The following is a 16,197-nucleotide window of genomic DNA, read 5'->3' as shown; positions in this document are numbered from 1 at the left end:
ATATATATATATATATACTGATATATATTATATATATGATATTATATGATATATATGATCATATCATAAAGTATCACTTGGTTTAGGACTGATACCCTTGAGATTCTTTTGGTTCCATGAAAATATTTGAGCAAGTATCATTGTTAGCAAGGTAGAACATGACTTGGTACCTTGTTTGCTGTTGTGCACGTATACATGGGTGTGTTTGATATATGTAATAGACACGCATGCACACACACACACGTACACACCATTTTGGTTCTAAGTCCAAACACTCTTTGTAAATTAAGTGAGCCTAGAGGGTTGGAAACCCAACAGCAGCAAAAGGCTGGAGCTCACAGCAACCACTTCGAGCCACATATGACACAAAACTGGATTATAATGTCATTCACTAACTGACAGATCATTTAGTGTTTTGGAAGAGCCTGTTTTCACACTGCTGAAGCCTTCACAGGGGAATTCCGTGTGGGCTCCTTATTGTCAGAGCTATTTTTCACCCAATTTGTTTCCAAATGATGTCTAACCTGAGGTCTCCCCACTGAGAGAGGTTTAAGCCATGATTAATGAGGAGTGTTTGGCCAGGCCCACCTGGGAAATGGCCCATCTGCAAACCCAGGTAAGACGCAGAGCCTACAAGCCATCAGCTTGTGCACGCAGGCAGCTGCCTGCGGTGCAGGCCTGCTCCCAGCAGCCGCTAGGTGTTGGCGGTTAGCAGCCTGGTGATGTTCCTGGAGAAAAGAGTCACTCTGTTGCAGTTTTTTCCTGAGATACTCACGGGGGTAGTGCACTCAGTCTTGGTATCAGAAGGAAAAAGTTGCCTCAGATTTGTTTTTTCTCTGCAAAGCTTTCTCGCATATGTGGGCCATAGAAATGAATAGACGTGTACACAGAGAGATGGTTTTGTCTCAGAGGATGACAGTATTCAGCAATACTCTGAGAGTCATAACCCCATGACCAATTCTGACATGGTACCTGAACCTATGAGATCATTTTAAAATTTCATGTTCTTCAAATAAACTGTATCTTGTATATTCAAATGTACTTGGTATTTTTATGCATAAAACATGCTTTAAATGAAATCCTTTTCTCAAAAAATACTGGAATAAAAACAATACTTCAGAATCAAGTTATTCTGAATAACTTCAGAATCATTGGAAAGGGATATCTTTTCAAAAAAGGAATAGAATATGATTAGTAATATGAAGAATGTGAAGTTATATCTGTTCTAAGACAAAATCTTATAAGCACAAATTTAATAATGAATTCCAGATTCTTTTCAAATACCTATTAGAAAACAATGAGGGATGGGTAGGACATGGTCACTTTTTGTAGCCAGATTCATTCCTTCCTTTATTTTAAATGCACTTTCTAGGCACCTTGTCTCTTAGACCGTTATTAACTATGATATCCCACAATTCCATCTGTCAGGACTGAAACGTAACAGATCCAACTGTCTCCAAATAAAACAGATTGTTTGCTGGGAACATTTATGACCCATAAAGAGTGAGAGTTTATTCTGGCAAAACATTCCTTCCTGTAAACAACCAACATTCCCTGAATCTCACCAGCTGACTTCCAATTGATCTATTTCTCACTTGGTGTTTGGCTTCATCCAAAGCCTTCTTTGATGGTATTTTGTCCCCAACTGTCGTGCAAAAGATGCTTTCCATTGAGCTGATTTTATATTCATACACCAAAACAATCCAGCACTTTCTTTAACTACTTCTGTTGCCAGCAACATGTTTACCATGATTTAGATGTCTATTATACGCATGAATGACTTGTCTACTTAATTTCATCAAAAAAATGAACCCTCATAAGTGGCACAGATGCTGGTATGATGGTAATCAAATTAGTTTTTGGACAGGTTTACGGCCACTTGCTGTCAGTTAAGCTCTCTTTGGCTATCTTCACTCCTAATACAGTTTTGATGGTGATTAATGGCTCCATTAATACACAGTTTGTGTTATGATAGACCTAACATTATGGTCTCATTCGCTGACCACAGAAGACAATACACTGGATGAGAATTCAGGTGCACAAAATATTTGCTATGGATGTAGTCTTATACTCTTACTTCTCAGGTCTAATGTGCTTATGTTCAGACATGGCCAAGATGAGCATTCTATTTCTGCCAAAACTTTTTGGAACGATAAAAGTCTTCATTTGGTCATCCTCTTTCCTTTAATTTTTTTGTTATAGGGATGCAGTTTCCATAAACCATTCTTCTTAACCTTATGGTTGATCCATATTGGTTTTATTTGCTTCTACCTCTAAATTCCTTTAAGTCTTCGCTTTAATATGTTTAAGCTTTTTCCTCTTTTTGCTTACCTTTCTTTTCATATTTTGACTGCCTGAATAATTCCTAAAAAACAACAACTCTAATTATATCTTTGGATCATTGTCATTTTTAACGTTTTTTTATTTCCAGACAAGTATACAGCATACCACTCATGGCATCTGCATTCCTTCTATTTTTCTGGGAGTAAATTTTAAAGTGAAGTCTCTTGCGAGCAGCACAAGTTTATTTGCATTCATTCAACTGGGATGCTGAGAGGATGGGCACACAATGGGAGCCTTGTAGGCTAAACTGCAGTAAACACATTTGGATTGTTTACACAGCTTTTTTATGTTTAAACAAACATGGTTTTTTTTTTAATGAAATTGAGTTTCCTCCTGCCCATATTTGATTTTTATGTTCATCTGTGCACTTGCCTAAACTCCACCCACTTGCTGCTATGCAAATACAGATTATGCAAATTTTTGTTTTGAATTGGATGAGCTGAGCAGATGCCCATTTCAGCATAAATAGTCTTTGAAAAACGGCCTGAATAGACAAATATCGTGGTAAAATACCTAAACGGACATAACACAAGCAAAAATGTTAAGGGTGTTTCATTCTTATAAGAAGAATCTAAGGTCAATTTATAATAAGGCTAAATAGTGAAATTCAATTTCTCACTTAATAGCGAGATTTTAGACTAGACCCATCCACTGTAGTAGGTCTTTGAACCTATTAATTTATTGTAATCCCCCCTTTGCTTAAGTAAATATGACCCCAGCTGTCTAGTAAATTGCTTTTATCTAACATTGGTGTTTCTGCTGGCTGGGTTTTGGGGTGCTTTCTTTTCTTTTTCTTTTCTTTTTTTAACTTGTTACCACAAAAAAGTACTAGTATGTAGTTTCATCTGTATTTACTTAACACAACTGCTTAGAAAGAGTTTAAAAGGTAGAAATTCTCTTTCATTCTGTTTCAAACCAAAATCAGTAACAATAGTAATTATGTGTTAATTTATATTCATCTGATTAGAAACAACATAGGTTTTTCTAGAGTGAAAGAAAATGAGCAAAGGAGAATATTTGGGTAAAAGGAACCTTCCTAAAGAGTGAGAGAAAGGTACACAGGGGAGAACTATGTGACACGGAAGTGAGTACAGCACATGATTCCTGCAACATGACCACTCCTCTTCTGAATGTGAGGGAGGCATCTGATTGGGGTGCTGGCTTTGCAGAGCCATTTGATGCACAGTGCTAGCTCTATATTGTCAGTATCACAGCCTCAAAAATTGGTTGGAGGATTAAGACTTAGTCAGCCAGAGGGTATCAGGAAGAAAAAACTCACAATACTATGGCAAACTTTATTTATCATATACTATAAGCCATAGTTTTTCCTTCTTTTTCCATTTATTGTGGTCATTACCAAATTCTAAAAGGCTCTGGATGATAGACACTCTTGGAAATTCCCTGAGACAGACCCATTTGGATGGTTTTGTGGCAATGGATTGCCATCTTTTGTGTTTTCATGTACAGTAATGGACCACAGTAGATGCTCAATGAATGTCCCAAAGGAAATTTGAGTATCAGGGAACCGAGAACACACCTGTTGCACAAGGTGGAGTCGCTACTGGGTGAAAGGTCCAGGAGTCCACATGACTAATAGCAGTAAATGTTGGCAGGCGAAAGATCCCTCAGACCAGTGGGGGCGAACCTATGGCATGCATGCTGCAGTGGGCTGTTTGTATCACTGAAAGGTCTGAAAGGTTCATCATCACAGCCTTAAACTATTGATATCCTAGGTTGGGTATGACACTGGTCTTTTCTCACTGTCACTCAGGGTCCTCAGTGTGTTCCAAATGGTTAGGGTACATTTCCTAATGCCCTTTTGATCTAAAACCATAAGTTCCCAGGGCCCTGACCTTGGTTTAAAAGTTATTTATTTATCAAATGAATTTTATTCTGGTTCCTGGAGGGTCTCTATCAATACATTTTCAGCCTCTTTGTTGATTAAGTCATTCGTTTCAGTTAAAACAAAGCATCAGTCAATGTGTGATGAACTGGAGATTTAAAAAGGAGCAGGAGTATCCAGTACTCACCCAGCCAGGATGCAGTGTTGAGGAAACTTCAGCAAGCAAGCTAATAATTCTAGTAGTGTCACTTTCATACTGGAGTTGTGTGTCAGATTAAGGAAGAAGAAATAAATCCAGTTCTCTTTGGGACAGTCAAAGTACTTTATCATTGAGTGGAGAGTGAGTAGAATTCTCTACATAAGAAAGGCAATAAGGAGAATGACCATTCTACTTTCTCCTTCCCTGTAGACACCTTTGGAGATGTCAAATCACTCAGATAAATGTTTGAGAATTCTGGTTAAGTGAAGGACTTGATCCAATATTGCCACATGTTCTTTATATTTATGTGACATTGTTAAACCCAATGGTCTAAAGGTCTCTCTCTGGCCTAACTCCATAAGTATAAACTGAGGATGTTTTGCCAGCTGACAATAATACTAGAAAATAGTCTTTTCACTGGCTCATTGTCATATTACAAGCGAGTTAGAAATCAAACTTATATGTCTCATTCACCAGACAAATCCCTTTACAATGTCTTAACAAGACTTGTTGATTTGCCCTGAAGTTTCTGGTGCTCCATAGTTTCCAATAGGTTAGAATAAATCTATTAAAAGAATTGAACAGAAGTTCACCAAATGATGTCTCAACAGCCTGAAATTGTTAATGCATTTTCCAATTTTGTTTCTTTTCAATTGCTCCCAATGCAGAAGTAAATTAAACCCGCTCAGAATAAATTGAAAAGTCAAGTACACAGAGATCTTTTTTTTTTTTTTTTTTTTGGTACTGGGAATTGAACTCAGGACCTTGCGCTAGAGAGCCAGGCACTTACGCCACTGAGCTATATCCCCAGCCCCTACACAGAGATTTTTACCTTTTAAAAGTGCTATGGCTATAAGTACAAGCTCTAACAACCTAGGGAAAACTCATACTAGAAAAGTTAGTAAGTTAGGAACCAGTGGGTTATGAAGAAAACTTCTGTTCCCTTCAGAACAAAGGCAGAAATGTCATAATTATAACATATGTTTATTAACTCAGCACATTTCATCAAAAGCTGCAATGGCCATTAAGACAATGTACCTCATTTTCTTAGCTGTATTCACACAGACACACACCCAGGACATGATGACAACCTTCCTCATTTCTGCCCTTTGTGTCCATCTAAAAATAAAGTATTTGTCTTGCATTTATAAAAGTGTTTGTTAACTTATATTCCATCAGGGCAATGAAAGGGTGTTTCCTCTGTGTTATTAACTATTTACTATTTGATCAATTGCTGGCTAAATCTGAACCTACTCACCCGCTTATGTTGTTTCTGGCTTTGGATACTCTCCTGTGAGTATGACTAATATGTAGAATAATTAGGGTGTTAGCCTGTAATCACATTCAATTCTTCTTGTTAAAATCTACAGTGCAGTGGGAGAATCTGTCAATATGCTATGAAATGGATTTAAGACCAGTCATTTTTAGGGAATTTGCTCAAAAGACATGACAGAGCAAGAATTGGAAAACAGCATCTTCTGATGTGATCCCTGACTTTGAAAACTCTATTGAGACGGCTACACTATGAGGAGCTGAGGAACTACCACTGTTGTAGATGACCTGATGCCTCTGTCGAGCTAAGGTAATGGTGACTAAGGGATCAGATTGTTAGAGGCACAAGGCACGACACCCTTGTGTCTGGATAGCTGTCTGAAGGTGCTGTGCAAGTATGATGAAGTTGACTGAATAGAAACTCAAAAACCAAACCAACTCCACAAGACTTCTTGGAAGAACAATCAGGAACTCTCTGAAGACAGGTGTCTAGCTGTCTTGGTTACTTTTCTCTCACTGCTGAGACAAAATACCTGATGCCCAAGATTAAGGAAGGAAAGGTTTATTTAGCTCATAATCTGTGGAGGTTTCAGCCCATACTTAGCTGGCTCCAAGGCAGGGTGGCACACAGCAGAGGACAATAATTCGTGGCGGGAAAACAGCAAAGGCAACAAAAGCAAAAGGGAGGAGCAGCAAGCAAGCCTCTTTCCCTCCTTTATATTATATGCAGGCTGCCCACCCCAGGGCGAGTGTAGCACTCACATGCATAATCCTAGCATTGGACTATGGATCAATGAAAACTCTAGAAGCCCACCCCATGACTGCGTGAGGCCTTGGGGGCACATCCAGACACAAACCATGACACTAGCCTACAGGAAGACAAAGGTGACACAGGACCTCCTTTAGCCCCTCGGAGAAGCAAATTGTTCCTTCAAACACAAAGGAGAGGCTCTGTGATGACAGCATTGTGACACCATCAAGACCTAAGATCAAAGCCCAAAGAAGAGGAAATTTCCCACAATAAGAAAGAAGAGATTGAGAGAGCCAGAGAAACAAAACCTCTACAAGGCACAGCAGCTCCCATTAGCTCCCCGTACCTCTGGTGATTTGCCTACACCTGTGCCCCTGCATGGCAAGAGCTCAACACAGCCTAAGTCACAAGGTAAGGAAGATGCAGTAGCTGTAGGCTATTTACAGGGACTCCCAGAATGCTGCTGAGAAACAACACTAATATCTTGACATGTGGAGAGGATCTAGAACAAACAGCCAGCATGTTCAGTGAGTCTCATTCACATATTGCTTAAAGCCATAGGACATTTCTGCCTCTTGGTACCCAGCCAAGTTAGGCGCACTGGGTATGCTTTAGTGCTGTAAGTCCCAGTGCCTAACCCTTAGTTCTCCGCCTTTCTTTAGGGATCATCTCACCACCTCCAAGTAGCCCTTTCTTTCACCAGCAGGGTGCTCTACATTCCTCTGCTCACCAAATGCCTCCCACCTATCCAAAACCAGGAGCTGGGGATTTAGCTCAGCAGCACAAGCCCCTGCCTGGCAAGTGCAAGGTCCTGAGTTCTATTCCCAGTACTGAAAACAGAGAACACCCATTCAGAAGCAAAGCAAAATTTCATCTACTCTCTGTAGCCTTCCTTGGCTTGTCTCAGTTGACCACTCTCTTTCCAACACTTGGGTGACATGTTTTTTCAGAGCTTTCATTTGACATTAACCAAACACCCTTTGCCCATTTTTATGACTTCTAGAATGTTGTAAGTTTTATGCATATGCTTTCCAACAATATCATGAATTCTCTGAGGCCAAGATTATAGTCTATGAGCTGGGTGTAGTGGTCCATGCCTATAACCACAGCACTTGAGAGACTAAGGCAGGAAGATTGCTGTGAATTCAAGGACAGCCTGCACTACATAGTGAGACCCTGTCTCAAAAAAAAGGAAAGAAAGAAAAAGAAAAGATTATATTGTCTGTGGTATCTTCCTTCTCCTGAGCAACAATTATGCCTCTCTCCAATAGAAATTCCTGGCAAAGTTCATCATTTTGATTAGCATATCTTTGGCCACATGTGTATAATTTGACTTCCAAAAGCATTTGATAGCATTAGGAGGTTGGTCTCTGGCAGCTTCTAAGGAAATTTGACTGCCCAAAGAAATTGACTCAAAACCTAAACCAGTTTTGCCAGTGATGTGCCAGCTGTGTCAGAATTGATGTTCTATTTAATTCATTCTCTGTCAGCCAACATTACTTCTAGGCTATGGATTAAGTTCAAGTTTATTAAATCTACCTTACGAAGCCTGGCTCTAAATGACTCACTGGACCTAGTCTCAGTTACTTTTCTCATTGCTGAGACAAAATACCTGATACCCACACATTAAAGGAGGAAAGGTTTATTTTAGCTCACAGTTTTTAGAGGTTTCAGTCCATAGTCGGCTGGCTCCAAGGCAGGGTAGTATGACAGAGGGGCATCGCAGAGGAGAAACAGTTCATGGCAAAGCAGAAATCAGCAAGCAACAACCAGCAGCAAACCTGCCTTCCCTCTCTCCCTTCATCTTCCATCCAGGCTGTAAATCTATTGGTTGGCACCACCCATACCCAGGGTGGGGCTTCTGTTATCCACACCCAGAACTCTGACAATTCCCATCAGTGGACTAATTTAGTATCACACACACTTAATCCCAGCATCAAACAGCCTAGATCCAGCCATCTCTGAAAAGCCTGACCTATGAGACATGAGGCTTTTGGGGGGACATCTAGATAGAGACCATGACTAACCTAGAAGCTAGTATGAAACTTTTCTGGGAGTGCATCCTAATATGACACTATGAATGTCATTTGAGTCCTTGGCATAGATTTATGCTGAATTCTTTGAAGAGGTAGTCAAAGTCATGTTAGAGATTACACATGAATCTCAGACCCGGCATGGTTATGGGCTGGGGGTGGGCCCAAGGCATCACTGTACAATCTGGAAAACCTTTATTCAGTACACTTTTTCCTTCTGCAATGCTGAACTAAACTGACTGCCTTAGTAATACCTTGCCAAATGATGCCAACACCAACCAAAACATAAGAAACAGAGGTCACGGGATCAGGCCATTTGGTCTGGTCAAATGTCATAGGAACAAATGAGCAGCAAGAGACAGACTGAAGCAAAGACACGTCAAACAATGATAAAGGCCTCTCTCTGTTGTCACACAGGACTGAAAGTTGCAATGTGAATATGCAGAGAATAGAGATAACCTAGGAACATGCAAGTGGTGGCTGCCCCTGTCTCTCTCAACCTGAGTGCATTAGGGTTAACATCAGGAAACCCAGGAAGTGATTTCTGGAGTGCAGATGTGAGGATGGGGCAGGTAGGGATGACCTCTTAGCAAACACTGTTCTAGTCACCTTACTGCAGATGACCTCATTTGTAAGATTTTGACAGTTGCCAAAGATCTGAGTTTTCCTGTTGGCCAAGCAGCTGCCAGCCAGGGTTCAGTGATAAGATGCTGCTGAGTCTGAGGTTGATTAACACAGTCAAGGGAAGCCAGAAGGACCACACTCAAAGTGAAACTGGAGGCCACGGAAGGCAAGCAGGCGCTAAGGAGTGAATGGCAGAGAGCTTGAGTGTCAGCCAGTCTCTGCAACATAGACACCAAGCTTTTATTATTGGGTCCCAATGATATACTCCTGGATGGAAAGAAAGTTATGAGAAAAGAAAGTGTTGTCAATGTGGACAAATCTTGATTTTGTCACCTTCCTGTTTCCAGTTTTCTGTTCACATCTCTGCTTTTCCTCTTTTAGAATACCTCTCATTCAGAGACTTATTTGGCTCCTGTTACAGTCTGGGTTTGGAATGTCCCCTAAAGGTTCACGTGCTGAAGGCTTAGACCTCAGAAGCACCATCAGGAGGTGGTGGAAACCTTTCTACTTAGAGGAAGTGGCTCACCAGAGGTCTGCCTTTGAGAGGGGACCCTGACCCCTTCCTCCCTCCTATCTGCCGTGAGGTGAGCAGTTATCCTCTGCCATGCCCTTCTGCCATGTTGTTCCTGCCTTGCCATGGTCCTAAAACCAATGGAGCCAGCTGATCACGGACCAAACTGTGATCCTGAAACTGTGAACCAAAATAAATGTCACTTCCAGTTGTCTTTCTCAAGTTTTTTGTGACAGTGATAGAAAGCTGACCAACATAGGCTCCAATTTTTTTCTGTCATCTTTATTTTGTCTAAGACGTGGCTAAAAAATTTACTCATGATCTTTGGGGGAAAAGACACTTTTGTTTAAATTTATCAATTTTATTTATTTTATTAATATGTGACTATGACTTCATTTATCTACTCTTTGCAATTCTCTTATTTCTGCAAGTGCAAAGTAAAGCATTTTGAAAAGTTCTGAATCCACTATTAACCAATAATACTTCAGGAATCTGAGTGCATAATATTTTGTAGAATATTTTATTAGTCTTAACTCTGAAATTTCCTCCTTTTACATCAAAATTACATACCACATAAAAGCTGTCCATTAACTTAGTTCTACTGCAGTGTTCTGTACTGTTGCTAAAATCTGTGTTCTTAATAAAACAATTCAAACAGGTATCCCCATTGTGGCTGCATATAAATAACTCTTTAAAAACTGAAATAAAAAACTGGCCCTTCCAGAACATAAATTATGAGTTTTAATTATTTAATCTACTATTCATTCTCACTTTCAAAAATGAAAACTGAGACCATTTTGAGAAATAAATCATTTTTAAATTCCTCTTTTTATTTTCCCTGGAGTTAGAAATAATATTTTATGCAGTGATCTCTGATTATTTACATCAAAAGCATCATGGATAAAATTAATTTGATTGTATAATATAACATATATACAGTTAAGACCTAACTGATTTACAAAGTGCTCTTAGGGCATATTTGCTTTTAATTAAAATATTAAGTACTTTACTCACATGCTTACTGAGCTTTGGTTAAGAACCTTCCCATTTTCATCTAGTATATTCATTAGTTAAAGAAAAGATTTTCTTTTGGAAACACTACTTGAGTAACACATCTCAAACTACCTGGGGTTCATTGCTTCTTGGGTTACATGTTTTAACTTCAGGGACCTGAAGTTTGGCAATCTTTTCTAACTTGCCTCCAAATCTATCTGTGGGAATTACGTTGCCCTCAAAGAGTCCATGGAAGTGTTTGTCGGCCTTAGTATTTGTTCTGCTCTCCACGGAGGATTGAAATCATCATCAGATTGATACTTGAGCACTGGAATTCTTTCAGGGATCTATAAAATCAGCTTGCGTCATTTTGAAAGTCTATGAGTGTATTCATGTTCAGTCGCAGCTGATCGATTAGCAGTACAGACAATCCTCACACCTTCGTCTCGTTCAGGAGTGAATTCAGGGAAGAAGGGTAGAGCGTCCATTAATCAGGCCTCTCCCCCGTGGACTGAAGCCCTGAAGCTAAGCTACCATAAGGCTGGAGCTGCTGGCGCCCTGAAAGACAAGAGAAATGCAAAGCTTGGAAGGGGACAAAAGATTTTCTGGTGCTTGTTGGGGAGCTCTACACAAGATGTTTTCATTCCTAACAAGGTTGGGTGTGTTGTATAATTGCCAATATTTGGAATGTATTTTTTAAGTTCTGACTTTTGTAAAATCATCCCCTAACATGTCTATTTATCTCCCTAGCGCCTACAAATGTAAAGAACAATGATGACTTGCTCATTAAAAAAATTATTTTAAATCTTTCTACATTCTCTACCTTACTTGCTCTTGTTTGGCCTTTACATTTTAAAGGGCTCAAAAAGTAAAGAAAATTATTCTTAAAATGGCTAAAACAGTGTCATGTTTGTTGCTATCATTTATGTCGTTTTCCCTGAACATATAATTTAACATCGTCTGAGTCATGAATAGCAATTGATATTAACAATTCATGATTTAGGAGGTTGATGGTGAGGGAAATTTATGTGTTTAGACTTGAATGTTTCCTGAATTATCTTTTTGCACTAAAGGCAACAGAGGAGCCAGAATCTAAATGTATATATTTGATGTCCAAATCGGTATATAACAATATGCGACAATTGAAACACCTATTAAAGTCCAGAAAAACTCCTGTCCAACTGCACCGGGAGACAAACACTTTAACTTTTGGCTTTCCAAAGATTAGTTTTTGCTCCTTCCATTGTTGGGGCTGGTAGCTTCATCTGTAATATGTATACTGATTGTTTGCAGCCTGGCAACCGCCCCGAGAGTGAGGGGGCTGGAAAACTATAGCCCCTTGTTAGTTGCAGTCCAAACTTCAAAGGCGTCGAGAACATTGAGCAGACAGGTTTCAGCAGCCGATAAAGCAGCTAGGCAAACAAAAGGCAGCTTCCCTCTCACCGAGGTGTCTCCTGATCCAGGGAGATTTTCAGCCCACTTTTTTCTTTTATTTGCCACGAAACTCCTGGCAATGAGAAAGACTCATTCTGCCCACGGTTGTGTGCCCCTTGATTCGGCATCAGAGGGAGAGATGGGCATTTATGGCACCATAAATCAAGGGATAAACCATACATGAGCAGCTGGCACATGTGCTAATAACTATAATTATTAATCATGTCAATTTCACACCCTTCAAATTTATGCTGTGCTTTCTGTAGGAAAGCCATCCCTGGCGCCTTGAGCTGTTTATGGTATGAAAATATGATGTGCGGATGGTCTTTGATAATTGTCTTATGACAGTATTGATCTGCCTACAATTGGGTTTGTGGGGCATCGAAGCCCTGCGAAGTGGTTGTCCTTGTCTCCTGGTATATATCATTGTCACACATTCCCCATTGTTAGTGAGTGGCGTGAATTACTTTCAACATTTGGCCAAGTCTCTAGCTGCTAGGTCACCATTATTCTATCCTTATGTCACCGCGAGGACATTCACTTTGATGTTTCCTTTGTACCTCATCGGAGGCAAAAATCCTTTAACTACAGAATGGTAGCGTGTAGCAGGGTTTCAAAGAGAAAAGACACTACAGTTTTGGGGTGGACAGAGGCCAAAAAATATGGAAAAATGTATCCCCGCTAAGGAAGGAGATTTTACACTTTCCTTTCCACGCCCTCGTCAAGTCTTGCCTGTGTGTGAGGAGGTGCGGCAAGCGGAAGCTGGAGAGTCCAGTCAATTGACAGGTCTTGTGCTCATTACGAGCCCCTCTGCAGACCCCACAAAGTTGCTGCCACGCATCAAATAATGAATCTCTGCTTGTGGCACAGATGGTCAAGCTAAGAAATCAGACTGGCTCCGAGCAAGCCGTGGGCCAAAGTGGCCAGTTGACCCCAAGTGATTCATCTGCTTTGAAGCCATCCTGTATCTTAAAAACAACCCCCTCCAAGACCAAGCCAGGCAGCACCTTGCTGTTGATCTGAATATTCATTTGACCTTGCAGCCAGTCGGCTCTGGAGGCCGAGGCTAGCAGAGTGCAGAGTGCATGGGCCTCTACCCGCTCGTCTGGAACCCTGTGCAGCCCTAGCTGGGCAGTGTCAAAGCCGCTCCTGCTGTCTCTACAGCTGCTCTGTTCCAATGACCCCTGGAAGGTTCTGGGGATTGTTCGAAGAGATTTCTATTAATCAACTACAAACCGACTGTTACAATTTCACACTTTTTTTCCCATCATTTCACACATTTAATGAATTTGGGTGTCTTTTAAATTCAAAACATTTACAATCAGGGAAAAAAAAGAAAACTCTAACACAATAGACAGCAGCAAGACAGCAAATGCCGCTTCAACACCGAGCTCCTGAAGCTGGCCATTGAGCCGACAGCGGCTGCCGTTCAGGGGACTCCTCACCCAAAGTGTTACCCACAGCAGCAGCGGTCTCGCACTGTGCTGAATCACCCACAAGGAAGCAAAAACACAGACCTTTCCATTTGTTGGCTGTTTGTTGTCAGTGGAGCGATTAAGGAACCTCTTCCAGCTCAAACTAGTGTTCAGAATTAAGTCTTGCATTACTCAGAAATGAGCATGCAAAGCCCACCTGCTTCAGGACAGCCTGACTCCAAGATAGGCTTCCACTTTTCTTAGGAGATGGATGGTCCATCGCAGACCACATCTTCTGCTCTCCCAAGCTTGCCTGGGCTGTTGGTCCACAGAAGAAACTGGGCCTAAGAGCTAAGGAGCCTTCGGGGATCCCAAAGATAGAAGGGAAAAAGGCCGATTGTGTCACACTCCTTTCCTGATCTCTCAACCTACAGCAAGCTCTTCCTCAAGGGCGGTCCAGAGTCCTTGGGTCCTGTGGGGCTGCAGAATCCCCAACTCCACAGGGCTTTGCTGTCTTCTGGCTCTCCAGCTTGTTTAGTCCCCTCCGCAGAGACCGGCAGCCCTGCTCTCCAGCAGCCCCTGCTGGTGGACTCTCAAGGCCGGAAACCAACCCTGAGGCCTTAGCTGTTTCCCTTCAAAGGACGAGCAAAGGAAGTTGCCTGGAGGGAGGCCTGAGAAAGCTGGGGCTGAGGAAGGGTGCCTAGTGTTGGCGAGTTCTCAGCCCCCAGCAAAGGAATTCCGAATTTGCTTAATGAGAGTGACATTCTGTCCATCCCTGGAAATCTATCTTGGGTTTCCATAGAAGTCTTAGATTTCATTACGAAAGACAAGCTACCGGTAACAATTTTTGGAAACATTTCCTAATTACCAGTCATATCTCCCTTCCTCTCTTTCCATGTCTCCGTTTTTAAAGTTGGGCTTCTCTGCAAGACTCATTATTATTTTCATGGTTCCTGAATGCTTTGGCCTTGCTAGGCACCCCCTGCTTTAATAATATCGACATATTATTGCATAATTTTAAACACATTAAATTTTTTTTCTTTTATGTAAAATATAATAGATTCTTGTGGGCTTCTAGTAGTGTCAGGGGTACTGTGGCTCTGTGCCCATGGAGAAGGCAGCCTGCTTCTCTCAGACGTCCCCAGGGGCCTGGGACACTTTCCTTCTCCAAGTTGCCTTTTATATGAGACATTTCAGCACTGCTTTATTTGCCAACTTAATACGGTTCTAATGTAGAGTGTTACAACCAGGTCCTCACAGACCACATCGTTTACCTTTTAAGAAAACAGTCACTAAATGGTGAGGATGCCAGCCCAGCAGCCAGTTGTGAGTTTGGGCACAGCTGGGTTTGTCGGACCTCTTCATTTCCTGCACACCTACCAACTTTTGTGTAGAGCTGTTGAGAATATTTGTATTCAGGCACATACATCACCAGCTTATGTCTGTTACATATATTTTGAAAAAGTATCTTGTCTCTCTTCCCTTAATTTCTCTCCAATGAAATTGCTACCTCTAGGACTTTAGAAAGAAACCCAGGAATTTGATTTCCTGGGAACATTTTCCAGATGAAAGTCAAGGACGCAGGCTGTCTGGTTATCTGAGGGTTGCTGTTTTGTCAGGAAGACTGGACTTTACTGTGAGGGAATTGAACTCCTGAGAATCTGGCTTCCAGGTTCCTGCTACAGTAGGCCCAGAGGCTGTGAGGACAGAACCATTTTACCCCTAGAAATGTAATAGCCAAATGCAACAGGGAGTTTTTTTTTTTTTTTTCCTATTCTTTTGAGGATGGCTCTCCCTGACAGGAAATATCAGAGAAAAGCACAGCTTCTCTCAGCTGGCCCTTTCTCTGGGTTTTCCCACACGAAACTACACCCAGGCTCCGCTCTGCACTTTGTTATTATGACAGGCAAAAATGAATTTCTAATGTGCTGCTTCTACCAGCTGCAGGAGCTGCAGATCTTCAGTCATGGGGCAGCCTGAGGCGAATGAGCCTAAGATAGAGTGCAACAGATTTTCTAGGTGAAAAAGAACTCCATCTCTTTCCTCTGATACTGTCGCAAAGGTGTTCTTAAAAAACAGAGACAAGTTTACAAACACATTGAATGGGAAGGAGCAGGCACCTGACTGTCAGAAATGTTAGTTCATTGATCTTTATAATACTTGCCAATAATGTGGAGGGGACGTAAGAGAGGGCTTTTTTTTTTTTTTTTTTTACATTTGCATAAACATTTACATTTTTTTTTACATTTGCATAAACATTTACATTTTTTTTTTTTTACATTTCCAAAACTGAATTCTTGGGCCAGGGATATAGCTCAGCAGCGCAGCACCTACCTGGCAAACACAGGGTCCTAAATTCAATTCCTGGACCAAACAAACAAACAACTGAAGACCTGTGGAGGCAAGCAGCTATATAAAAGACCAAGAGGAAGACAACAAAAAGGTTCTCAGAGATATATCAACTCCTATTTTATCTCCAAGGAAACTTTAGCTTAGACCTTAAACACCTTGCATTTGAATGCCTGCCACAGCTTTCTAAGGGGTCCTGTTTTCACAGGTGAAATTTCTTTACACTAAATCTGAACATCTCTTTATCAAATGATTTTACTGTACTTGTAATCATCCACAGCAAACTGCCCTCTGCCCCTCAAATCCCTTCTTCCTGGACCCCTATACCCAATGCCAATCCCAGCTAGAGACTACATTTCCCAGCCTCCCATGTGGCTGTGAGGTCATGTGACAAATTCTTAGCAATGGAAGGAACTGAAGTGATATATGC

Source organism: Chinchilla lanigera, unplaced genomic scaffold, assembly GCF_000276665.1.
Source record: "Chinchilla lanigera isolate Chin_1 unplaced genomic scaffold, ChiLan1.0 scaffold00035, whole genome shotgun sequence".
In the NCBI taxonomy this organism is placed as follows: Eukaryota; Metazoa; Chordata; class Mammalia; order Rodentia; family Chinchillidae; genus Chinchilla; species Chinchilla lanigera.
This window is presented reverse-complemented; position numbering follows the sequence as displayed.